General features: G+C 46.1%; 1 protein-coding gene across 3 annotated transcripts in view; it reads right to left on the bottom strand.

The window, feature by feature from the left end:
* LOC120997970 (probable cation-transporting ATPase 13A5) overlaps positions 1-25,569 on the bottom strand; it is a 284,487-nt gene that overhangs the window by 13,068 nt on the left and 245,850 nt on the right. The window lies entirely within an intron of this gene.

Genomic DNA, 25,569 nt, shown 5'->3' with positions numbered 1-25,569 from the left:
GAGTGTCAAATAAGGGACGTGGCCCTGATCGTGTTGCTGCTGGTGTTGGTGGAGCTCCTGTTGCAGGAAGAGGACGTGGTCGATCTGTGCCAGCTACACACCCAAATGAAACACCTTCTTCAGGTGCACGTAGGTGACAGATCGTTAAGCGTTATTTTGTAGGCCTGAATATCAGTGTAAGAATGGTGAGGCCAGAACAAGTAGAGGCGGTAGTAGATTGGGTGGCTGACAGTGCCTCCAGTTCATTCACATTGTCTCCCACCCGATCCCCTGCTGAAAGAGCAGAGTTGACACCTGCAGCCCATGGGCATCTGTCTTTCACCTCACCCCCTTGCAAATCAGCCAAGCAGTCTGAACCCCAAGTCATGCAGCAGTCTCTTATGCTTTTTGATGACTTTGCTGGCGGGGTTTCCATGGGCCATCCACCTAGCCCTGCCCCAGAAGTGGAAGAGATTGAGTGAACTGATACCCAACCACTTATGTTTCAGGATGTGCACATGGGAGGACCACCGCAGCACGTCTCTGATGATGAAACACAGATGCTAACTGCTGCAGACCGGCAAGGAGGGCAGGGGTGAAGTGTGGGTGGAAGATGATGTGGAGGATGATGACACAGGAGGAATGTGGCACAGGAGGAAGTGGAGGAGGAAGAGGGATCATTTCCACAGTTATCAGGCCAGTCATTCACAAGTGTCTCGGAGGGTGGGTTCCTGCACTGAGGAACATGTACACAACTGTCCAGCCAGGACACAGTTCTAGAGGATGATGAGGAGGAGGATGATGAGGAGGAGAAACCGTGTTCACAGCTGGGTGGCACCTAAAGCAGCTCATGGGCATCACTGAAGCGTGGCTGGGGGGATACAGAGGACACAGACGATACACCTCCCGCAGAGTCTTGTCGTTTCCTCTGGGCAGCCTGGCACATATGAGCGACTACATGCTGCAGTGCCTGCGCAATGACCGCCGAGTTTCCCACATTCTGACCAGTGATGATTACTGGGTGGTCACCCTGCTGGATCCCTGCTACAAGGACAACGTGCCGTCCTTAATTTCGTCACTGGATCGTGAGTGGAAGATGCGTGAGTAGTAGTACAAGCGCACGCTGGTAGACGCGCTGCTTATGGCATTTCCACCTGACAGCAGGGGCTCAGTGGAAGCAGAAGGCGAAGGCAGAGGAGGAGGAAGAAGTTGCCAACGCAGCTGGGGCACCGCCAGCACCTCAGAAGGGAGGGTTAGCATGGCTAAAATGTGGAAAAGCTTTGTCAGCACGCCACAACAACCAGAACCACCAGCTGATACAGAACTTCTTAGCAGGAGGCAGCATTTCAGCAACCTGGTGGAACAGTACGTGTGCACACGCCTACACGTACTGACTGATGGGTCTGCCCCATTCAACTTCTGGATCTCCAAATTGGGCACATGGCCTGAGCTTCCCCTTTACGCCTTGGAGGTGCTGGCCTGCCCTGCGACCAATGTATTGTCCGAATGTGTGTTCAGCACGGCAAGGGGTGTGATCACAGACAAGCTGCCTGTCCACAGCCAACGTGGACAAGCTCACATTCGTTTAAATGAACCAGGCATGGAACCCACAGGACTTGTCCATACCTTGTGCTGAGTAGACAAGTATACTGGCCGCACCCAGCCATTTGTTAACAAAACGATTTGCCAAGTATCTCTAACTTATTAGTTCAGCATTTGCAATTATGATGCAATTTTGTACTTTATTTAGTTTGCAGTAAGCTGTTGCATTGCTTGTTTTGTTTAACAGTCTTGTTCTCAGCCATAGCAACGTGCCCCTGCGCTTTGGGATGTGCTGACTGACCCCCTTTTTCTTTGCAGCTTGTGCTGGAGGTGTGGCTGCCTCCCCAGTCGTGCACTCCTGACCAGCTCGTCTGTCCCACAGGTTGATTTTAATTAATGTTAGTATATAGCTTGGCCCGCTCCCCCTCAATCACTGAAGCCATCTGGCACCAGGAGAGAGATAGTGTGTGGACTCTCATTGCAGTCCTTGGTGACCATGTGACGCCAGGGGTGGTGTGGAGTGGGCCCGGCGTGCATGCTGGTAACTGCTTTCCCTGGATATAATGGAGGCCATTTTGGCACCGAAAATGACAGAAATTCAGGCGGATCCAGCATGTAAGTGGAACCTGCACTTTCTGAATTATATGATAGCCGCTATGGCACATAACAGGTATATTTAGTGTTAGGAACCCGTCTAACTAGAGATTGCCTTGACGTTCGGCAGACGGGCTCAAATAATTTTGTACAAAACGATTTGCCAAGTATCTCTAACTTATTAGTTAAGCATTTGCAATTATGATGCAATTTTGTACTTTATTTGGTTTGCAGAGAGCTGTTGCATTGCTTGTTTTGTTTAACAGTCTTGTTCTCAGCCATAGCAACTTGCCCCTGCGCTTTGGGATGTGCTGAGTGACCCCCTTTTTCTTTGCAGCCATTTGTTATACTCCATCACACTTTCTCTTTGCGTTCTCTTTTCCATTTCCCAATGTTTCGGGGCCTTCCCAAATTTATAAAACATAAATAAACAAAGGAAGAAAAAAAACAAAAAAACTTAAACAGTCTTGGCTATCTCCTCCTCCTCCACCGCCGCTTCCACCTACACCGCAACATCTACCGCCTCCTCAACCTCCTACTCCACTGTGACCTTCGCCTCCTAGTTTAAGATTATTATTTAAAAAAAAAAAAAATTCTATGTTATTTTAAGTCATTTCCCTATCCACATTTGTTTGCAGGGCAATTGTCCTGCTCTTACCCCCATTTTGCTTCCTTTTGCAGCCCTCTATCCCTTACTATGACTATTTTACAGCCATTTTAGTGCACCAAAGTTCGGGTCCCCTTTGACTTCAATGGGGTTTGGGTCCCGAACTTTATCTCGAAGTTCGGACGAACCCGAACATCCATGGATCCGCTCATCCCTACTCAGCATAAAAGTTACAGCCAATGCATTACAATACAGGTTGTATTTTAAAGCATTGCAGAGGGGATCAGACCCCAGAAGTTGAAGTCCCAGAGTGGGACAAAAATAAAAAGTATAAAAAAAAGTACAAAAAAGTGTTTTTTCAAAAAAAAAAATCAAGGATCAAGTAAAAAAAAAAAAATCAACCGTCTCTATAAAAAATATCACATGATCCACCCTCACCTGAATGCTGTAGAAAAAATAAAATAAAAACTGTGCTAAAACAATAATTTTTTTGTTACCTTACATCACAAAAAGTGCAACACCAAGCGATCAAAAAGGTCTATGCCCCCCAAAATAGTACCAGTCAAATCTTCACATCATAACGCCAAAAATGAGCCCCTACATAAATCAATCGGGCAAAAAAAAATGCTTTTATTGTGTTAAAAGTTAAAAAAAATAGACATATAACATGACATAACGCCTCAGGTGAACACTGTAAAAAAATAAAATAAAAAGATGTCAAAAAAGCAATTTTTTGTCACCTTACATCACAAAAAGTGTAATACCAAGCGATCAAAGAGTCATACACACCCCAAAATAGTACCCATTAAACCATCATCTTATCCCGCAGAAAATGAGAACCTACCTGAGACAATCGCCTAAAAAATAAAAAAAAAATATGACTCCCAGAATATGGAGACACTAAAACATGATTTTTTTAGTTTTTTTTGTGTAAAATTTAAATAAATAAAAAAAAGTATACATATTACAGTAGGTATTGCCGCGTCCAAAACATAACAACCTGCTGTATAAAAATATCACATGAACTAAGCCATCAGGTGGACACCATTAAAAAAAAAAAAAAGTGTCAAAAAAGCCATTTTTTGTCACCTTACATCACAAAAAGTGTAAGGCTACTTTCACACTTGCGTTCGGGGTTCCGCTTGTGAGCTCCGTTTGAAAGGCTCTCACAAGCGGCCACGAACGCATCCGTACAGCCCCAATGCATTATGAGTGGATGCGGATCCGCTCAGAATGCCTCAGTCTGGCTCCGCTTGGCCTCCGTTCCGCTCAGCAGGTTGCAGCTTGCAGCGTTCGGGTGTCCGCCTGGCCGTGCGGAGCCAAACGGATCCGTCCAGACTTACAATGTAAGTCAATGGGGACGGATCCGTTTGAAGTTGACACAATACGGTGCAATTTTCAAACGGATCCGTCCCCCATTGACTTTCAATGCAAAGTCTGGACGGATCTGTCTGACTAACTTTCACACTTAGATTTTTTTGTGAAATATAATGCAGACGGATCCGTTCTGAACGGATACCATCGTTTGCATTATAGGAGCGGATCCGTCTGTGCAGTCACCAGACGGATCCGCTCCGAACGCAAGTGTGAAAGTAGCCTAATACCAAGCGATCAAAAAGTCATATGCACCTTATAATAGTACCAATCAAACAGACATCTCATCCCGAAAAAAAATTTGCCCCTAGAGTCTCCCAAAAAATAAAAACAATCTGGCTTTCAGAATATGGAGACACTAATAAATTAAAACTGAAACAAACATCAAATATTTGGTATTGTCGCGTCCGTAACAACCTGCCCTATAAAAATACTACATGATCTAACGTGTCAGATGAACAATGTAAATAACAAAAAATAAAAACAGTGCCAAAACAGCTATTTTTAGGGTTGAGCGAACCCAAACTAGAAAGTTCGGGTTCGTAGCGAACTGTGCGAGTTCAGGTACCCGAATCCGGACTTTTTCACTGAAGTTCGGGTTCGGTGTTTGGGTGATTTTATTATTTTCCATTATAACATCGTTAAAAAGGAAAATAATAGCATTCTTAAGACAGAATGCTAAATAAAATGGACATTAAGGGGTTAAAAATAATAAAAAAAAACTCACCTCATCCACTTGATCGCGCAGCCTTGATCGTGCACTTCTTCTGTCTTAAGAATGCTATAATTTTCTTTTTAACCATGTTATAATGGAAAATAATAAAATCACCCATACACCGAACCAAAACTTCAGTGAAAAAGTCCAGATTCGGGTACCTGAACTCGCAGAGTTCGGTACGAACCCGAACTTTGTAGTTCGGGTTCGCTCAACCCTAAAAAATAACTGTTTTGCCACTGTTTTTATTTTTTCTTATTTACATTGTTCATCTGACACGTTAGATCATGTAGTATTTTTATAGGGCAGGTTGTTACGGACGCGACAATACCAAACACCCAAACTGATCAAGTTGTCCCCCAATAGTGTCTTAAATGTCATTTTTGTCAAAATGAACCAAGCCTGGATTGGCTGATGAATAGATTTGGCCTTGCTGACTTGCTGACAGTGTCCCATCTTGACATTGTTGCTGTCTGCCTGCCTGCTATCCTGCCTCCATTATGCTGCTGCCACCATCATGTTTTTAAATCCCAGAACACGTGTGTGTTTAATCATAATTTGTCCCCGATAAGGGACAATTTTTGAAAGCTTTGAAATATGAAAAAGCATAACACATGTGATAGTGCGGTGTGTTTTTAAACATGCTATTTACCCATATGTGTGTTTACCCATAGCTATGTATGTCAGTGTCACTCAGACATGATTTACTATTGCTGTCACTGCATTCAAGGGTTTGGCGTAGTAGAAGAAAGCAAAAATTCATAAAAAATCTATGAAAAGGAACAAGCTTTCCTAAAAAGTCTGAGTCCTAGGAGACTAGAGGGTGTTATATACCAATTTACAGAGTAATTGGAGCCACTTTGACTCAGTGGCAATCGATTTGGGTCCTAAATTAACTTTTTGAAAGCTTTGGCAAACCTAAACCGAATGGAATCTTGACAGGTTCGCTAATCCCTAATGGATAGTAGTGTACTGAGTGCTTTAACCCCACAGGCGTTTCATAGAATTTAGAAACATTTGAATGTGAATGTTTCATAAGCCCCACATTTTTTTTATTTTTACAAGGGGTAAGAAGGAGAGAAAGAATACTACAATTTGTTAGACATTTTCTTTTGATATGTAATCAAAAACTGCTGAATGGGTACACCATAGAACACCATAGAACTCTGGAGGAAAGAAGTGCCAAATGGCTTTTGGTAGACAGATTTGGCTGGAATAGTTTTCAGATGCCATGTTGCATTTGACGAGATCCTGAGCTAAAAAAAAAAAACTGACACCATTTTGAAAACAAAACCCTTTAAGAAATTTATTGAGGGGGTAGTGAGTGCTTTGACCCCACAAGTGTTATATATAATTTAGAAACACTTAGCTGTGAAAATAAAATAAAATGTTGCCCAGACATTTTCTCAAATGTTAACAGGCGAAAAAGGACCCAACAATTAGTTACCTATTATCTTCTGAATATTGTTACATCTCATGCAGAGACGTAAACTGCTGTTTGGGCACGCTGCAGGGTTCAGAAAAGAAAGAGAACAACAAGCATTTGAGGCCTAGTTTGGTGATTTGGTGAAACACCCTACATGTAGCCCTAATCTTTTGCCTGGAGATACAACAGGGCTCAGGAGTAAGAGCATCATACACATTTGAGGTCCAATGTGGTGATTTACACATCTTGTGCTGACAACTTTAGAGGCTCTGTGGTAAAACAATAAATGAAATCCCTAAAAATTATCCCAGTTTGGAAACTTCACCCATGAAGGTATTTATGAACGGTTGGAGTGAGTATTTCGACCCCACAGTTGTTTTGCACAAATTTATACTCAGCAATGGCTGCAAAGTGAAAATTGCAACTTTTTTTTACTGATACAGTATGTCATGTCAGTGCCCAATATGCTGTGCCAAACATGTGCTACTGTGAAAAGTAAACCTTCTTATTTTTTTTCTGTTTCCTGGTTTTTTAGAAACACTTTATATGTGGCCATATTCTGTTCCCTTAATATATGAGTGGGCTCAAGAGTAAAAGAGCATGATGTGAATTTGAGGCCCAATGTGTTAATTTAACACTGCTTTTGCTGACAACTTTAGAGGGTCGGGGGCTAACTAATAAATTGAACCCTCAAGAGGTGATCCAATTTTAGAAACTTAACCCATCAAGTTATTTATAGTCACCAGTTTTATGCTGCTAGGTTTTAACAACTCAAGCGCATTCCAGGTCCTGATTTTTATGAACTCCTGGCTTTCTCCAACTCCCCTGCAACTTATTGACAGTATTTTTCCAACTGAATTAGTAGCAGGGGGGCAGAGAAAGCCAGGAGCTCATGATTGTCAAAAGTTTATTTTGCCCTTGGTTAGAACATATTAAAACCGGTGACAGATTCCCTTTAAGGGGTGGAGTGAGGATTTTGACGCCAAAGCCATTTTGCAGAAATTAATGCGCGGTGGACCATGGAAAGTGAAAATTGCAGGTTTTCTATAGATATGACATTTCAGTGCCCAATATGTTGTGCCCAGCTGGTGCCACCTAAGACTCACACGACACATCTTGAGTTTTTAGGCGGGTTCTACCTAGTACAGAAATGTCATAAATATGGCCATAGGCTGCTGTTTGAGCATACAGCAGGGCTGAAAAGGGAAGGAGCTCCATTTGGTTTTTGGAGCATGGATTTAGTTGGAATTGTTTTAAGGCACTGTTTCACATTTGCAGAGCCCCTCAGGTACCCATACAGTGAAAACCACTATGAGTGAAGTTTTAAAAAATTGGATTCGGCTGCCTCGCTGAATTTCTCCACGAAAATATGAATTCATTTGTTACAAATTAATTAGTCACAAAGCATTTTAGGATCTATCCCAGCCTACAGTTAAACTTCAGGGAGAATGTATCTCGGTGTACATCATTGCAGCGACATACATAGCCAGTCTGCTAGCTGGTAGCAAAACAGTTACTGTGTGTCAGAATGAGAGGCAGGTCACACATATGGACGTGTGTATCATCTTGCAGGCCACCAACATTCCTAGCTAACCCCTGGCTAAACTAAAAGAAAAGCATACATCAGTAAAGCAAAAAAAAATAAAAAAATTGTGGTTGCTGCTACTACCACCCCTTCTTCTGCTGCTGCCTGTGTTGGCTACAGCTAAAATTTTTCCATTGCCCATTCCTTTGAAGGGCCCAGGCAACTGTCCGTTGGCCATAGTGTACAGTAACTGAATCACAAATTTAACTACATAACTAAGTACTGTATGAATGGTGCGACAGGTGAACTAGATAAACAAGCCTGTATATTAGACCGCCTGTTGATGCTGAGTCTGATGCACAGTAAGTCTATGTATAACAGAACAGATTAAGTCTTAATTGCACATCATATACTGTATATTAGAAAGCTTGTTGACGCTGTCTGACAGACAGTAAGTCTATGTATAACAAGAAAATTAAGCATTAATGGCGCAGCAAGTGTACTAGATAAATGCACCTATATATTAGACCACTGTTTGACAAAGAGTCTGACGCACAGTATATGTATAACAGAACAGATTAAGTATGATTGGCGCAGCAGATGAACTAGATAAACTTGCCTATATATGAGACCACCTGTTAAGACTAAGTATGATGCACAGTAATTCTATGTATAAGAGAACAGATTAAGTATAAATGGTGCAGAACTTGAACAAGATGCACAGAGCGATTACATTGAGCCTGCACTGTCCCTGCAGTCTACCTATGCTCTCCCTACAGTGTCTAAAAACTCTTCTTACGATTTTCCTACACTGTCCCTGCACTCTCCCTATCCAATATTCTACAATTAAAAGCATTCTAAAACACTATCCCTAGCACTTTCCAGGTCTCTCCCTATGCTCAGTTCACAGTGAAATGACGGCGACCACATGGGGTGAAGCTTTTGTAGGGCTGTGTCATCACAGGGGATTTCTGCTGATTGGCTGGCTGCACATCATTATGGTTCATATTGCGATCCCCGGCTTCTAATTTTCACATTGCAACACGTGTAGCCGCCATTTTAGGAAAAAATAATAATTCACTTCGATTCGATCAACACTAGAAACCACAACAAGTAACTCACTTTTGGAAATTACTGTACAGCCCTCAAGTTTAACAAGAAATGGAGTGAGCATTTTGACACTTCAAGGGGTTTTGCAGAAATTAACAAGCAGGAGACCATGCAAAATGAAAATTGCAAGTTTTCCGCAGATTTTAATGCAATATGCTGTGCCCAGCTTGTGCCCTTCAAGATACACAGCACCCTTTAAAATGTTAGGTGGGTTCTACTGGGTACTGAAATACCATAAATGTGGATGTGAATTGTTGTTTAAGTACGTTGCAGGGTTTAGAAGGGAAAGGCCACCTTTTGGCTTGTGCACCACAGATTTTGATGGATTGGTTTATGTGTGCCATGTTACTATTGAACAGTGTTTGGAGTACTAGTACAGCAATTTTCGGACAGTCATTAGTTTTTTTTATTTTGCTGTTGACAGAGCTGTGTAAATATATATATATATATATATATATATATATATTTTTTATTTTTTTGCAGGATGAGTTGCCATTATTATTGGTTCTACATTGGGGTGCATACCGACTTTTTTATTTTGCTTTTTGAGAATCAGTGTAAAGAAACTCTGCTATAGTTTTTCTTTTTTCTTTTGTTTTGTTATTTTGGCATACACCATGCGAGGAAAAATAGTATGCTAACTTTATTCTGCCGGTAAGTACAATTACAGACATACCATATATATATATATATATATATATATATATATATATATATATATATATATATATATATATTTGTGCTCGGAATTTAATATGTAATGGATAATGTCAGACATAAAAGTTGGTTGTGGTGTGCCGAAACCAACGTCCGAGTGGGCCTGTAAATAAAAGAGGGCCCACCAAGGAGAATTGTATGTTCTAAGGGTGCCGGTGGGTGGGGAACACTTGAACTCGAACGTCAGAGGTGAGTAGGGGCTGGGTGTTTAAGTAGGGGACTTACTCCTCCCACAAATTCAGGCCTAATGGCTTTTCTACTTGTGCTCGGAATTTAATATCTAATGGATAATGTCAGAGATAAAAGTTGGTTGTGGTGTGCCGAAACCAACGTCCGAGTGGGCCTGTAAATAAAAGAGGGCAAAGAGAAGTTCAAAAAACCACACTTTATTGCATTTGTTTACATGACTAAATTCCTGAAGGCTTGGCGAAGTTCTATTTCTGGTCGTGGAATATATGTATTGTATATAGAGGACTTCCAGCGACCCAGTCTCTTTATGATGTGGACCGGGCTGTTAGTGCTAGAAGCTGATGAAGCGCCTCCTATACGAAACGAATGCCCGGAGAATGAAGTTGGGTTGTAACCCAATTTTCCCAATAAGGTTCTAACGTGCGTGGTGAATTTTGCTGTAGTGAGTGGGTGCCCTTGTAGTTGTAAGAGTGGTGAGTCTGATAAGTGCGTGCTATAGGTTGACCGTAAGAGGTCTAGTGTCTTAACTGGGCACCAAGCATTGTCTGTTGGAAAGAGAGGAATGATAGTGGGGTGTAAAGACTGATTAGTTTTGGTAGATGGGATTGTGAGAATGTAATGGTCGTCTACTTTAGTGAGTTGTGAGGTTTTAAGGCTGTGAGTGGTATCTCCTTGACAAACAACGGTAAATTCCCTAGATCTTAAGAACCCATAAAAAGCTAAATAGATAGCAGATTTGATCACCAGGTTAGTGTTGAGATCAAAAGGGGATTCGTCGAGGAGGTTGCTAAGTGCTCTAAAGATAGGCCCGTCTATAGGTAGTCTGGTGGTGATAGGTGGAACCGATACTTTAGAGATCCCCTTTAAGATTTTCTTGATGGGGTATGATGACAAAAAGGCGGTATTGTTAGGGAAATTTGTGAGGCTGTGATGCTGCACCCCCGTGAGGTATAATATAATTGTGTTGTGGGAAAGTTTTAAGTGTGAGGCCTCTTTCACACTTGCGTTGTCCGGATCCGGCGTGTACTCCACTTGCCGGAATTACACTCCGGATCCGGAAAAACGCAAGTGTACTGAAAGCATTTGAAGACGGAACCGTCTTCCAAATGCTTTCAGTGTTACTATGGCACCCAGGACGCTATTAAAGTCCTGGTTGCCATAGTAGGAGCGGGGGAGCGGTATACTTACAGTCCGACTCCGTGCGGCTCCCGGGGCGCTCCAGAATGACGTCAGAGCGCCCCATGCGCATGGATGACGTGATCCATGCGATCACGTGATCCATGCGCTTGGGGCGCCCTGACGTCACTCTGGAGCGCCCGGGGAGCCGCACGGACGGTAATTACACTGCTCCCCCGCTCCCCGCTACACTTACCATGGCTGTCAGGACTTTAGCGTCCCGGCAGCCATGGTAACCACTCTGAAAAAGCTAAATGTCGGCTCCGGCAATGCGCCGAAACGACGTTTAGCTTAAGGCCGGATCCGGATCAATGCCTTCCAATGGGCATTAATTCCGGATCCGGCCTTGCGGCAAGTGTTCCGGATTTTTGGCCGGAGCAAAAAGCGCAGCATGCTGCGGTATTTTCTCCGGCCAACAAACGTTCCGTACCGGAACTGAAGACATCCTGATGCATCCTGAACGGATTACTCTCCATTCAGAATGCATTAGGATAATCCTGATCAGGATTCTTCCGGCATAGAGCCCCGACGACGGAACTCTATGCCGGAAGACAATAACGCAGGTGTGAAAGAGCCCTTAGTGGCAAAAAGAGGCAAAAGCCACCATAGTTTGGGTTGAGAAATCACCTTGTAATCCGAATTCAGCTGTAAATTTGTTGAAAATGGTAAGTGCCCTACTGTAGGTGATAGTAGTGTTTGGTGATAGTGCTTGGTGCGTAAGAGTCCTAGCATGGTGCATAAGTGTGTTCAATCCAAGATTAACTTTCGGTGTTCTGGATGGTTGATGGTGGGCTGACGGAAGTGCCTGGAAAAACACCTGAAATTGAGATCGAGACAGAGCGTCAGCAGCCGTGTTGTGAATACCCGGGATGTGAAGGCAAATTAAGTGGAACTGGACGGTTGCTGCCAACCAGGTCAGCTTGCGAATCAGTCGCATAATGGTAAGAGAGGAAGAGCGCCCTTTATTAATGATGTCGCAAGCTAACGAGTTGTCAAAATAACACTTTACTGCCTTGCCGGACCAGAGGTGACCCCAAGTGTGTGCGGCCGCCACAATGGGGTAAATTTCAAACAGAGTTGAAGTTTCTCTAAACCCCGGCAAGGCATCTGTCTCAGCTGGCCAGTGACCCCTAAACCAGTGATTACCAAATATAGCTGCAAAACCCGTGTTGGCTGCAGCGTCAGTGTAAATGCAGGGAGAGGAGTCGGAGATAGAGGGAATAAACATGGAGATACCGTTCCATTCAGTCAAAAACTTCCCCCACATGAGTAGGTCAGCTTTGGCGTGATGGTCCAACGCAATTGGGCAGGCGTCTGGTACCCTGTGAAGCAGACAAAGGAGCCTGGACACAAAAGATCTACCCTGCGGAACGATACGCATCACGAAATTCAGGGACCCCAATAAGGACTGAAGTTCTTTCCTGGTGCATACATCATTCCGCAGGAACATATCTATTTCCCCTCTTAGGCGGACCAGTATTTCAGGGGGAAGGCTGGCGCAGAAGGTACCAGAGTCTAGCTCTATCCCCAAGAAAGTGAGTTTAGTAGTGGGGCCAATTGTTTTAGCGGGAGACAAAGGTACCCCGAGGGTGGAGAAAAGTGCAGAGGTGCTGAGGATATCGGTGGGTGTGCGTGTGCTTGGTTCTATGATGAGGAAGTCATCCAAGTAGTGAATGACGGCGTGACGCCTAATAATGTTCAGAAGCAGCCAGCATAGAGTTTCTGCGAAAATATCAAACAGTTTAGGGCTGCTTCTGGACCCAAAAGTGAGTCGCGTGGAAAAATAGTACCTGTTTCGCCATTTAACACCGTGCAAGTGCCAAAGTGATGGGTGCATGGGCAGTAATTTGAATGCGTTGGTAATGTCTGTTTTACTAAGCCAAGCGTTGCTACCAGTTGAAATGATGGTTTGTATAGCGTCATCTATTTTTACGTATTGTAGTGAGAATTCATCTGCGGGAATGAGTGCGTTGATGCTAGGAACAAAAGAAGAGTGCGGTGCCGATAAATCAATAATCATGCGCTTTTTATTTGAATATTTGTGTACAGCTATACCAATAGGGTTAGTGCGCCAGGAGGAAAACGGTGAGGAGGTGAAGGGGCCGATCATGAAACCTTGTGCTATTTCTGTGGAGAGGAGAACGTCCGTGGCCTCCGGGTCTAGGCAGGCTGATAGGAGATTGGGGCATTCCAGTATCCCTGAGGGAATGGCCACGAGACCCGTGAGAAAGCCCTGGGTAAAACCTGTTACCAAATACTCCACCAGATGTTTACTTGGATGATTTTTTAAGTAAAAAACCAGGTTGGCGATATTAACGTCGGTTAGTCATTTGTTAGGGGACAACCTGGCCGGGCACATGGTCTTAGTGTGTGCCCTGAAACAGATAGAGCAGATGTGCAACAATCTACAAGCGCTGAAGCTGCAGGAACCTGCATTGAAGTTGTTGCAATCCTGAGCCTTCCCTTAAAAGGAGATGGGCCTCCCCAGTTTATCCCGCTGTCCGCCTTCCTGTTTAAGGTGAGGAGTGGAAGAGGATTGAGGGGTGGGTGTGGGGGTGGATGGGTCGGCCATAGAAGGGCACAAATCGGCCAAGTGGGTTGAGGAATTGCATATGGCGCAGGACGGGGGCCTCAGACCAGCGAAGTGGCGACAGAATAGTTCTGTATCCATTTGACACCAGCTAATTCTTACATTAAACTGTTTCAAATGTGTTGCTTCTTTCGCTGATATCGATTTATGATCATCATAAAAATATGAGCCCCCGTACTTAACGCCCAAATCCACCACTTTATGGAGATAGAGGTCCAGTTCCTCTCTCCTGTGGGGATATACCGAGCAGATGACATCACGGTATATCCCAAAGGCCAACATGAAATTGGGAATCGACAATTTTTTGTTTAGCCTTGGGTCTCTGGTTTTAAAAACCACCGAGATATCGCCAAAATTATAAGCCCTGTTCTCCAGTACGTCTTGGGAGGCAATAAGTAATGACACCAGACACACGTCCTTCCCATCTAGGATTTCTTTCCTAATGGAGTCTGGGACAGAGTGAGCTGGTGACACGAAAGGCGACATGACTGGAGCAGGAGCTGGAGGGGGAAGTGTAGGGATGGGTGTTGGTGCCATAGGTACCGCCGGGATAGGGGTTGAAGGATCAGGGTGTCCTGGGTGGCGATGCCAGCGCCAGAAGGTTGACTTTGAGAGCTTGTGCCTGGCCTAGGCTCAGGGGCTTGGTTGGTTAACAGTCTGTATAATTCTGCGTTTCTGGCTGTAGCAGGAAAGGGGATGCCCCTAAGCCTAAGTTCGGTCGTGATTTTAGGTATAGTTTATGCTCTCAAAGACGTAGGGGTAGAAGGGGCGAGAGATACTCCTGGGGATTCTGGTCTGATAGGAGTGGATATTATATCCTCATCAGGCACTTCATTCATGGGAGATGTATCTTGCGACATTCTAGAAAATGAATTAAATGAGTTGGATTTAGTAGGGTCGTCTGAAAAAAAATATTTCAAGGGGTGGGGAATTGCTCCTGTGAACTGGACAGTAAGGTTACTGCCAAAGCGAAAAACTTAACTTAGAGTAGTGACGGATGAGACCCTGCTAATGCCAAGTGGCGGTGAGAGGCTCTATCTATGATTTGGGCGAGGTGAACTACGTTGCCACAGATGTGGTGGCGGGATGTTGGCCTCTCGATGACAGTTAAAAGGTTCAAAACGTGATTTGGGCGTTGGGCCGTACCTCCGTGTTGAGGTGGGAGATGGTTTGTACATGCCTCGGTGAGCTAGGTCTGACGCCCAGACCCTGTGAGCCAGTTCACGTATCATCTATGGGATAAATTGGCGAATTTATGTGATGGTAGGATACTAACCTTGATAGTGATTATACCTGGGGATTTGATGTTTGAGTATATATGGAAGACAGGCCCAGCGGTTGTTGATATCGCCGAAGAAGCCTAAGGGGTTTGAGACAGATGTAGATCTGTGAGCGTGGCGTATGAGCGCTCATGAATTACTGGGGGGCATAAATGAGTGATACGAGAGAGTGGCAAATGAAAATGAAGGCTGACTGCGGCCTTAAAACAGAAACTGAAGTGAATAAATACTGAAGTGTTTAAAGAAAAGATACTATACCTGGATATAAGGGACGAGAACCAGGGTCTAGCGATTTTTTAGGAGAAGCAAAGCTTGTTTGATGTTTATGAAAGAAGAAACCTAAGGGTTTTAAGACAGATGTAAATCTGAGCGAGCGTGACGTATGAGCGTAGTGTGCGAAGAAAAGTGGAATAAATAAATACTATACCTAGATTAAGAACAAGAATCAGGGTTTGCCATATAGAATGAGCAAACCGGTTGGTGCTATTGTAGAAAGAGAATCTGGATTTTTAGAGGAGAAGAACCCCTGTTTTCTGCAATTTTTTTTTTCTTTTTCTTTTTTTTGTCGTATTACACAGTACGATCTGTGGAGATCAAAGAAAACTTTTTAACAGGGCTGAGCCTAACTTTGTACGTAAAGGCATGGTATAGTATTGTGTGAATAGTTATTATGTGGTAAACCTCCAAATAAGTATGCTAGTAGCTGCTGCTATAGTTTTGGTGCAGGGGAAATACATTTATACAGAATAAGGCTACTTTCACACCTGCGTTCGGGTGTCTGCTCGTGAGCTCCGTTTGAAGGGGCTCACAAGCGGCCCCGAACGCATCCGTCCAGCCCTAATGCATTCTGAGTGGACGCGGATCCGCTCAGAATGCATCAGTCTGGCGGCGTTCAGCCTCCGCTCCGCTCAGCAAGCGGACACCTGAACGCTGCTTGCAGCGTTCGGGTGTCCACCTGGCCGTGCGGAGGCAAGCGGATCCGTCCAGACTTACAATGTAAGTCAATGGGGACGGATCCGTTTGAAGATGACACAATATGGCTCAATCTTCAAGCGGATCCGTCCCCATTGACTTTCAATGTAAAGTCTGGACGGATCCGTTCAGGCTACTTTCACACTTAGAATTTTTTTCAAACTATAATGCAGACGGATCCATTCTGAACGGATACAAACATCTGCATTATAGGAGCGGATCCGTCTGAGCAGACATCAGATGGACCCGCTCTGAACGACAGTGTGAAAGTAGCCTAAGACAGAAAATACCATAAGAACCACTAGGTGGCGATGACAGGAAATGTGATTTAGTACAATGAACAGTATGAATGAAAGTTTGTAGACAATAGGTTTGCTTTATAGTAACTTGACTTTCCCACATAGAATGCAGTATAGTTTTTATTAACAGCATGATTACCCCCCAGGCGGGTGCACGGAAGAGCCGCCTAAATGCCGACGTGAGGGGGACCGTGGGTGGTCCCCGGTAAAAATTTTCGAAATGTGCAGTAACTCACGATTAGGCTGGAAAGCCAAGACCGGACCGCCGAAAAACGGAGGATTTCCGCCGTGCAACCAATACGTCAGACGCCCGAACCGGAAGTGACGCGAACCTCCAGACACACACGAACCGGAAGTAGAACAAGGAACACTTGAACTCGAACGTCAGAGATGAGTAGGGGCTGGGTGTTTAAGTAGGGGACTTACTCCTCCCACAAATTCAGGCCTAATGGCCTTTCTACATATATACAGTACAGACCAAAAGTTTGGACACACCTTCTCATTCAAAGAGTTTTCTTTATTTTCATGACTATGAAGGCATCAAAACTATGAATTAACACATGTGGAATTATATACATAACAAACAAGTGTGAAACAACTGAAAATATGTAATATTCTAGGATCTTCAAAGTAGCCACCTTTTGCTTTGATTACTGCTTTGCACACTCTTGGCATTCTCTTGATGAGCTTCAAGACCTGAAATGGTCTTCCAACAGTCTTGAAGGAGTTCCCAGAGATGCTTAGCACTTGTTGGCCCTTTTGCCTTCACTCTGCGGTCCAGCTCACCCCAAACCATCTCGATTGGGTTCAGGTCCGGTGACTGTGGAGGCCAGGTCATCTGGCGCAGCACCCCATCACTCTCCTTCATGGTCAAATAGCCCTTACTTTCAAAGTTTTCCCAATTTTTCGGCCGACTGACTGACCTTAATTTCTTAAAGTAATGATGGCCACTTGTTTTTCTTTACTTAGCTGCTTTTTTCTTTCCATAATACAAATTCTAACAGTCTATTCAGTAGGACTATCAGCTGTGTATCCACCTGACTTCTGCTCAACGCAACTGATGGTCCCAACCCCATTTATAAGGCAAGAAATCCCACTTATTAAACCTGACAGGGCACACCTGTGAAGGGAAAACCATTTCAGGGGACTACCTCTTGAAGCTCATCAAGAGAATGCCAAGAGTGTGCAAAGCAGTAATCAAAGCAAAAGGTGGCTACTTTGAAGATCCTAGAATATTACATATTTTCAGTTGTTTCACACTTGTTTGTTATGTATATAATTCCACATGTGTTAATTCATAGTTTTGATGCCTTCAGTGTGAATCTACAATTTTCATAGTCATGAAAATAAAGAAAACTCTTTGAATGAGAAGGTGTGTCCAAACTTTTGGTCTGTACTGTATATACAGGGTGGGCCATTTATATGGATACACCTTAATAAAATGGAAATGGTTGGTGATATTAACTTCCTGTTTGTGGCACATTAGTATATGTCAGGGGGGAAACTTTTCAAGATGGGTGGTGACCATGGCGGCCATTTTGAAGTCGGCCATTTTGAATTCAACTTTTGTTTTTTCAATAGAAAGAGGGTCATGTGACACATCAAACTTATTGGGAATTTCACAAGAAAAACAATGGTGCGCTTGGTTTTAACTAGAGTTGAGCGAACACCTAAATGTTCGGGTTCGAGAAGTTCGGCCGAACTTCACGGAAATGTTCGGGTTCGGGATCCGAACCCGAACCGAACTTCGTCCCGAACCCCATTGAAGTCAATGGGGACCCGAACTTTTGGGCACTAAAAAGGCTGTAAAACAGCCCAGGAAAGAGCTAGAGGGCTGCAAAAGGCAGAAACATGTAGGTAAATCCCCTGCAAACAAATGTGGATAGGGAAATGAATTAAAATAAAAATTAAAAAAATAAAAATGACCCAATATCAATTGGACAGAGGTCCCATAGCAGAGAATCTGGCTTCACGTCAGCAGAGAATCAGTCTCTTCATGCCATAGGAATGAATCTGGCTTCATGTCAGCACAGAATCTGTCTCTTCATGCCATAGCAGAGAATCTGGCTTCATGTCAGCACAGAATCAGTCTTCATGTCATAGTAGAGAATCAGGCTTCACGTCACCCACCACTGGAACAGGCCACTGTCACACATTTAGGCCCCGGCACCCAGACAGAGGAGAGCAGTCCCGTAACAGAGAATCTGGCCTTATGTCAGCGCAGAATCTGTCTTCATGTCTTAGCAGAGAATCAGGCTTCACGTCACCTACCACTGGAACAGGCCACTGTCACACATTTAGGCCCCGGCACCCAGACAGAGGAGAGAGGTCCCGTAACAGAGAATCTGGCCTTATGTCAGCGCAGAATCAGTCTTCATGTCATAGCAGAGAATCAGGCATCACGTCACCCACCACTGGAACAGGCCACTGTCACACATTTAGGCCCCGGCACCCAGACAGAGGAGAGAGGTCCTGTAACAGAGAATCTGGCCTTATGTCAGCACAGAATCTGTCTTCATGTCATAGCAGAGAATCAGGCATCACGTCACCCACCACTGGAACAGGCCACTGTCACACATTTAGGCCCAGGCACCCAGGCAGAGGAGAGAGGTCCCGTAACAGAGAATCTGGCCTTATGTCAGCACAGAATCTGTCTTAATGTCATAGCAGAGAATCAGGCTTCACGTCACCCACCACTGGAACAGGCCACTGTCACACATTTAGGCCCAGGCACCCAGGCAGAGGAGAGAGGTCCCGTAACAGAGAATCTGGCCTTATGTCAGCGCAGAATCTGTCTTCATGTCATAGCAGAGAATCAGGCATCACGTCACCCACCACTGGAACAGGCCACTGTCACACATTTAGGCCCCGGCACCCAGACAGAGGAGAGCGGTCCCGTAACAGAGAATCTGGCCTTATGTCAGCGCAGAATCTGTCTTCATGTCATAGCAGAGAATCAGGCTTCACGTCACCCACCACTGGAACAGGCCACTGTCACACATTTAGGCCCAGGCACCCAGGCAGAGGAGAGAGGTCCCGTAACAGAGAATCTGGCCTTATGTCAGCGCAGAATCTGTATTCATGTCATAGCAGAGAATCAGGCTTCACATCACCCACCACTGGAACAGGCCACTGTCACACATTTAGGCCCAGGCACCCAGGCAGAGGAGAGAGGTCCCGTAACAGAGAATCTGGCCTTATGTCAGCGCAGAATCTGTCTTCATGTCATAGCAGAGAATCAGGCTTCACATCACCCACCACTGGAACAGGCCACTGTCACACATTTAGGCCCAGGCACCCAGGCAGAGGAGAGAGGTCCCGTAACAGAGAATCTGGCCTTATGTCAGCGCAGAATCTGTCTTCATGTCATAGCAGAGAATCAGGCATCACGTCACCCACCACTGGAACAGGCCACTGTCACACATTTAGGCCCCGGCACCCAGACAGAGGAGAGCGGTCCCGTAACAGAGAATCTGGCCTTATGTCAGCGCAGAATCTGTCTTCATGTCATAGCAGAGAATCAGGCTTCACGTCAGCCACCACTGGAACAGGCCACTGTCACACATTTAGGCCCAGGCACCCAGGCAGAGGAGAGGGGTCCCGTAACAGAGAATCTGGCCTTATGTCAGCGCAGAATCTGTATTCATGTCATAGCAGAGAATCAGGCTTCACGTCACCCACCACTGGAACAGGCCACTGTCACACATTTAGGCCCCGGCACCCAGACAGAGGAGAGCGGTCCCGTAACAGAGAATCTGGCCTTATGTCAGCGCAGAATCTGTCTTCATGTCATAGCAGAGAATCAAGCTTCACGTCACCCACCACTGGAACAGGCCACTGTCACACATTTAGGCCCCGGCACCCAGACAGAGGAGAGAGGTCCCGTAACAGAGAATCTGGCCTTATGTCAGCACAGAATCTGTCTTCATGTCATAGCAAAGAATAAGGCATCACGTCACCCACCACTGGAACAGGCCACTGTCACACATTTAGGCCCAGGCACCCAGGCAGAGGAGAGAGGTCCCGTAACAGAGAATCTGGCCTTATGTCAGCACAGAATCTGTCTTAATGTCATAGCAGAGAATCAGGCTTCACGTCACCCACCACTGGAACAGGCCACTGTCACACATTTAGGCCCCGGCACCCAGACAGAGGAGAGGTTCATTCAACTTTGGGTTGCCCCACAATATAATGGTAAAATGAAATTAAAAATAGTATTGAATGAGGAAGTGCCCTGGAGTAGAATAATATATTGTTAAGGGGAGGTAGTTAATATCTAATCTGCACAAGGGATGGACAGGTCCTGTGGGATCCATGCCTGGTTCATTTTTATGAACGTCAGCTTGTCCACATTGGCTGTAGACAGGCGGCTGCGTTTGTCTGTAATGACGCCCCCTGCCGTGCTGAATACACGTTGAGACAAAACGCTGGCCGCCGGGCAGGCCAGCACCTCCAAGGCATAAAAGGCTAGCTCTGGCCACGTGGACAATTTGGAGACCCAGAAGTTGAATGGGGCCGAACCATCAGTCAGTACGTGGAGGGGTGTGCACAGGTACTGTTCCACCATGTTAGTGAAATGTTGACTCCTGCTAACACGTTCCGTATCAGGAGGTGGTGCAGTTAGCTGTGGCGTCGTGACAAAACTTTTCCACATCTCTGCCATGCTAACCCTGCCCTCAGAGGAGCTGGCCGTGACACAGCTGCGTTGGCGACCTCTTCCTCCTCCTCTGCCTTCGCCTTGGGCTTCCGCTGGTTCCCCTGTGACATTTGGGAATGCTCTCAGTAGCGCGTCTACCAACGTGCGCTTGTACTCGCGCATCTTCCTATCACGCTCCAGTGTAGGAAGTAAGGTGGGCACATTGTCTTTGTACCCGGGATCCAGCAGGGTGGCAACCCAGTAGTCTGCACACGTTAAAATGTGGGCAACTCTGCTGTCGTTGCGCAGGCACTGCAGCATGTAGTCGCTCATGTGTGCCAGGCTGCCCAGAGGTAAGGACAAGCTGTCCTCTGTGGGAGGCGTATCTTCATCGTCCTGTGTTTCCCCCCAGCCACGCACCAGTGATCGGCCCGAGCTGCTTTGGGTGCCGCCCCGCTGTGAACATGCTTCATCCTCATCCTCCTCCACCTCCTCCTCATCCTCGTCCTCCTCGTCCCCCAGTAGTGGGCCCTGTCTGGCCACATTTGTACCTGGCCTCTGGTGTTGCAAAAAACCTCCCTCTGAGTCACTTTGAAGAGACTGGCCTGAAAGTGCTAAAAATGACCCCTCTTCCTCCTCTTCCTCCTGGGCCACCTCCTCTTCCATCATCGCCCTAAGTGTTTTCTCAAGGAGACATAGAAGTGGTATTGTAACGCTGATAACGGCGTCATCGCCACTGGCCATGTTGGTGGAGTACTCGAAACAGCGCAACAGGGCACACAGGTCTCGCATGGAGGCCCAGTCATTGGTGGTGAAGTGGGTCTGATCCGCAGTGCGACTGACCCGTGGGTGCTGCAGCTGAAACTCCACTATGGCCTGCTGCTGCTCGCACAGTCTGTCCAGCATATGCAAGGTGGAGTTCCACCTGGTGGGCACGTCGCATATGAGGCGGTGAGCGGGAAGGCCGAAGTTACGCTGTAGCGCAGACAGGCGAGCAGCGGCAGGGTGTGAACGCCGGAAGCGCGAACAGACGGCCCGCACTTTATGCAGCAGCTCTGACATGTCGGGGTAGTTGCGAATGAACTTCTGCACCACCAAATTCAGCACATGCGCCAGGCAAGGGATGTGCGTCAAACCGGCTAGTCCCAGACCTGCAACAAGATTTCGCCCATTATCGCACACCACCAGGCCGGGCTTGAGGCTCACCGGCAGCAACCACTTGTCGGTCTGTTGTTCTATACCCCGCCACAACTCCTGTGCGGTGTGGGGCCTGTCCCCCAAACATATGAGTTTCAGAATGGCCTGCTGACGTTTACCCCGTGCTGTGCTGAAGTTGGTGGTGAAGGTGTGTGGCTGACTGGATGAGCAGGTGGAAGAAGAGGAGGAGGAAGCTGAGTAGGAGGAGGAGGAGACAGGAGGCAAAGAATGTTGCCCTGCGATCCTTGGCGGCGGAAGGACGTGCGCCAAATAGCTCTCCGCCTGGGGCCCAGCCGCCACTACATTTACCCAGTGTGCAGTTAGGGAGATATAGCGTCCCTGGCCGTGCTTACTGGTCCACGTATCTGTGGTTAGGTGGACCTTGCCACAGATGGCGTTGCGCAGTGCACACTTGATTTTATCGGACACTTGTTTGTGCAGGGAAGGCACGGCTATCTTAGAGAAGTAGTGGCGGCTGGGAACAACATACTGTGGGACAGCAAGTGACATGAGCTGTTTGAAGCTGTGTGTGTCCACCAGCCTAAATGACAGCATTTCATAGGCCAGTAGTTTAGAAATTCTGGCATTCAGGGCCAGGGATCGAGGGTGGCTAGGTGAGAATTTACGCTTTCTCTCAAATGTTTGTGAGATGGAGAGCTGAACGCTGCCGTGTGACATGGTTGAGATGCTTGGTGACGCAGGTGGTGGTGTTGGTGGTACATCCCATGTTTGCTGGGCGGCAGGTGCCAACGTTCCTCCAGAGGCGGAGGAAGAGGCCGAGGCGGCGGCAGCAGCAGCAGAAGAGGCCGAGGCGGCAGCAGCAGAAGATGTAGCAGGGGGAGCCTGAGTGACTTCCTTGTTTTTAAGGTGTTTACTCCACTGCAGTTCATGCTTTGCATGCAGGTGCCTGGTCATGCAGGTTGTGCTAAGGTTCAGAACGTTAATGCCTCGCTTCAGGCTCTGATGGCACAGCGTGCAAACCACTCGGGTCTTGTCGTCAGCACATTGTTTGAAGAAGTGCCATGCCAGGGAACTCCTTGAAGCTGCCTTTGGGGTGCTCGGTCCCAGATGGCGGCGGTCAGTAGCAGGCAGGGTGTCTCTTGGCGGCGGGTGTTCTGATTTTTCCCACTGCTCCCTCTTTTGCTACGCTGTTGGCTCGGTCTCACCACTGCCTCTTCCTCCGAACTGTGAAAGTCAGTGGCACGACCTTCATTCCATGTGGGGTCTAGGACCTCATCGTCCCCTGCATCGTCTTCCACCCAGTCTTGATCCCTGACCTCCTGTTCAGTCTGCACACTGCAGAAAGACGCGGCAGTTGGCACCTGTGTTTCGTCATCATCAGAGACGTGCTGAGGTGGTATTCCCATGTCCTCATCATCAGGAAAAATAAGGGTTGTGCGTTAGTGCATTCTATCTCTTCCACCCCTGGGGAAGGGCTAGGTGGATGCCCTTGGGAAACCCTGGCAGCAGAGTCTTCAAACAGCATAAGAGACTGCTGCATAACTTGAGGCTCAGACAGTTTCCCTGATATGCATGGGGGTGATGTGACAGACCGATGGGCTTGGTTTTCATGCGCCATCTGTGCGCTTTCTGCAGAAGACTGGGTGGGAGATAATGTGAACGTGCTGGATCCACTGTCGGCCACCCAATTGACTAATGCCTGTACCTGCTCAGGCCTTAACCATCCTTAGAACAGCATTGGGCCCCACCAAATATCGCTATAAATTCTGCTGGCTACTGGGACCTGAGGTAGTTGGTTCACTAGGACGTGTGGCTGTGGCAGAACGGCCACGTCCTCTCCCAGCACCAGAGGGTCCACTAACACCACCACGACCATGTCCACGTCCGTGTCCGCGTCCCTTATTAGATGTTTTCCTCATTGTTCCCGTTGTCAGGTCTATTTTTTAGGCGCTGGGTGACAGGCTCAACTTGCCCCTGATGTAATATATGGCCAAAAAATAACCAGACTGTTGATGGTTAAATGCACTTCGGTGACACAGGCTCAGCCTGCAGCTGATGTAGTATATGGCCAAAAAATAACCAGACTGTTGATGGTTAAATGCACTTCGGTGACACAGGCTCAGCCTGCAGCTGATGTAGGATATAGCACAAAATAACCACACTATCGATGGTTAAATACACTTGGTGATAGCTCGTGCTGGCGCACCACAAGTCACAAAATGGCCGCCGATCACCCCAGAAAAAAAGTGATCTAAAAACGCTCTGGGCAGCCTCAAAAAAGTGAGCAAGTCAATAATAGCACTTCAATGATCCACAGCTGCAGATCGATCACAGAATGAAGTCTTTTGGAGGAGTTAATCTGCCTAATCTCGCCCTAACGTCGCAGCTGCAACCTCTCCCTATACTGATCATAGCAGAGTGACGTGCGGCGCTACGTGACTCCAGCTTAAATAGAGGCTGGGTCACATGGTGCACTGGCCAATCACAGCCATGCCAATAGTAGGCATGGCTGTGATGGCCTCTTGGGCCAAGTAGTATGATGCTTGTTGATTGGCTGCTTTGCAGCCTTTCAAAAAGCGCCAAGAATGCGCCGAACACCGAACTCGAACTTTTACGAAAATGTTCGGGTTCGGGTCCGTGTCACGGACACCCCAAAATTCGGTACGAACCCGAACTATACAGTTCGGGTTCGCTCATCCCTAGACCCTACCTCTCCAAGTCAGTGGTCAGGAGGAGGTCAGAACAGTGAAATGCTGCTGAACTTGCTGAGCCCTCTCTCTCACAGTGCTCTGCTGCTCCTGAAATTGTAATGATGCTAAACACTTCAAGCAGGTGAAGCAGCAGAGTAAAGAGCGGAGGACAGGTGATGGTGTCGAAAATTCAGCTGGTCAATAAGCAGAGTAGGGAGCCCAGCATCTGCCTGCTTATTAACCAGTAGGGATGAGCGGTATAGGCAATATTCATTTTTGCTATATTTCACAAATTTTTCGCATAATATTCACAATAAATTTGCGAATTCTAAATTTTTTGATCTCCAGTCATTATTTTCGCGATTATGCAAATTGAAACTAATGATGCGCATATTTTTTGCGCAATACATTCAACTTTACATTTTATCAGGTCTGAGTAGATATCACTGATTGGTGCACTAAGTATTGTTGTGACATCACAGCACAATGTCTGTAGCATGTATGTATGGACAGCAGAGAAACAGTAATTCCTATCACACTACCTAACACCCTGCACTGGAACCTATCAGCTACACTATATCACTATCTAACCTACACTATCTCCCACTAACTATCTGTATTATATATATATAAGCTATCTAACTATCTAATGTAATTGGATAAGGAATAGGATCCAGATGAAAGCACAGAGCACAGCAATGACACTGCTGTCTCTCTCAGAACTGCAAAAAAAACAGCAGAAAATGGCTGCTGGGGAGGTTCTTATATAGTAAGGGGTAGGCAGCTTTCCTATTGGTTGCTAGGGATGTTGCTAAGCTCAGACAAAGACATTGCAGCCTTCTCATTGGCCCACAAGCAAGAAGAGAGGTTACTGATGAAAAAAAATCTAGAATATTTGCGATTACGAAGATATAGCACTATATTCTACATCTTCGCGAATTCTCAAAGTGCCGATATTCCCAATAAAAAATTTGCGATTAGAATATTCAC

The sequence above is a fragment of the Bufo bufo genome, chromosome 4 (assembly GCF_905171765.1).
Source record: "Bufo bufo chromosome 4, aBufBuf1.1, whole genome shotgun sequence".
Classification (NCBI taxonomy): Eukaryota; Metazoa; Chordata; class Amphibia; order Anura; family Bufonidae; genus Bufo; species Bufo bufo.
The sequence above is the reverse complement of the archived record's forward strand: the minus strand, read 5'-3'. Positions and strand labels throughout refer to the sequence as shown.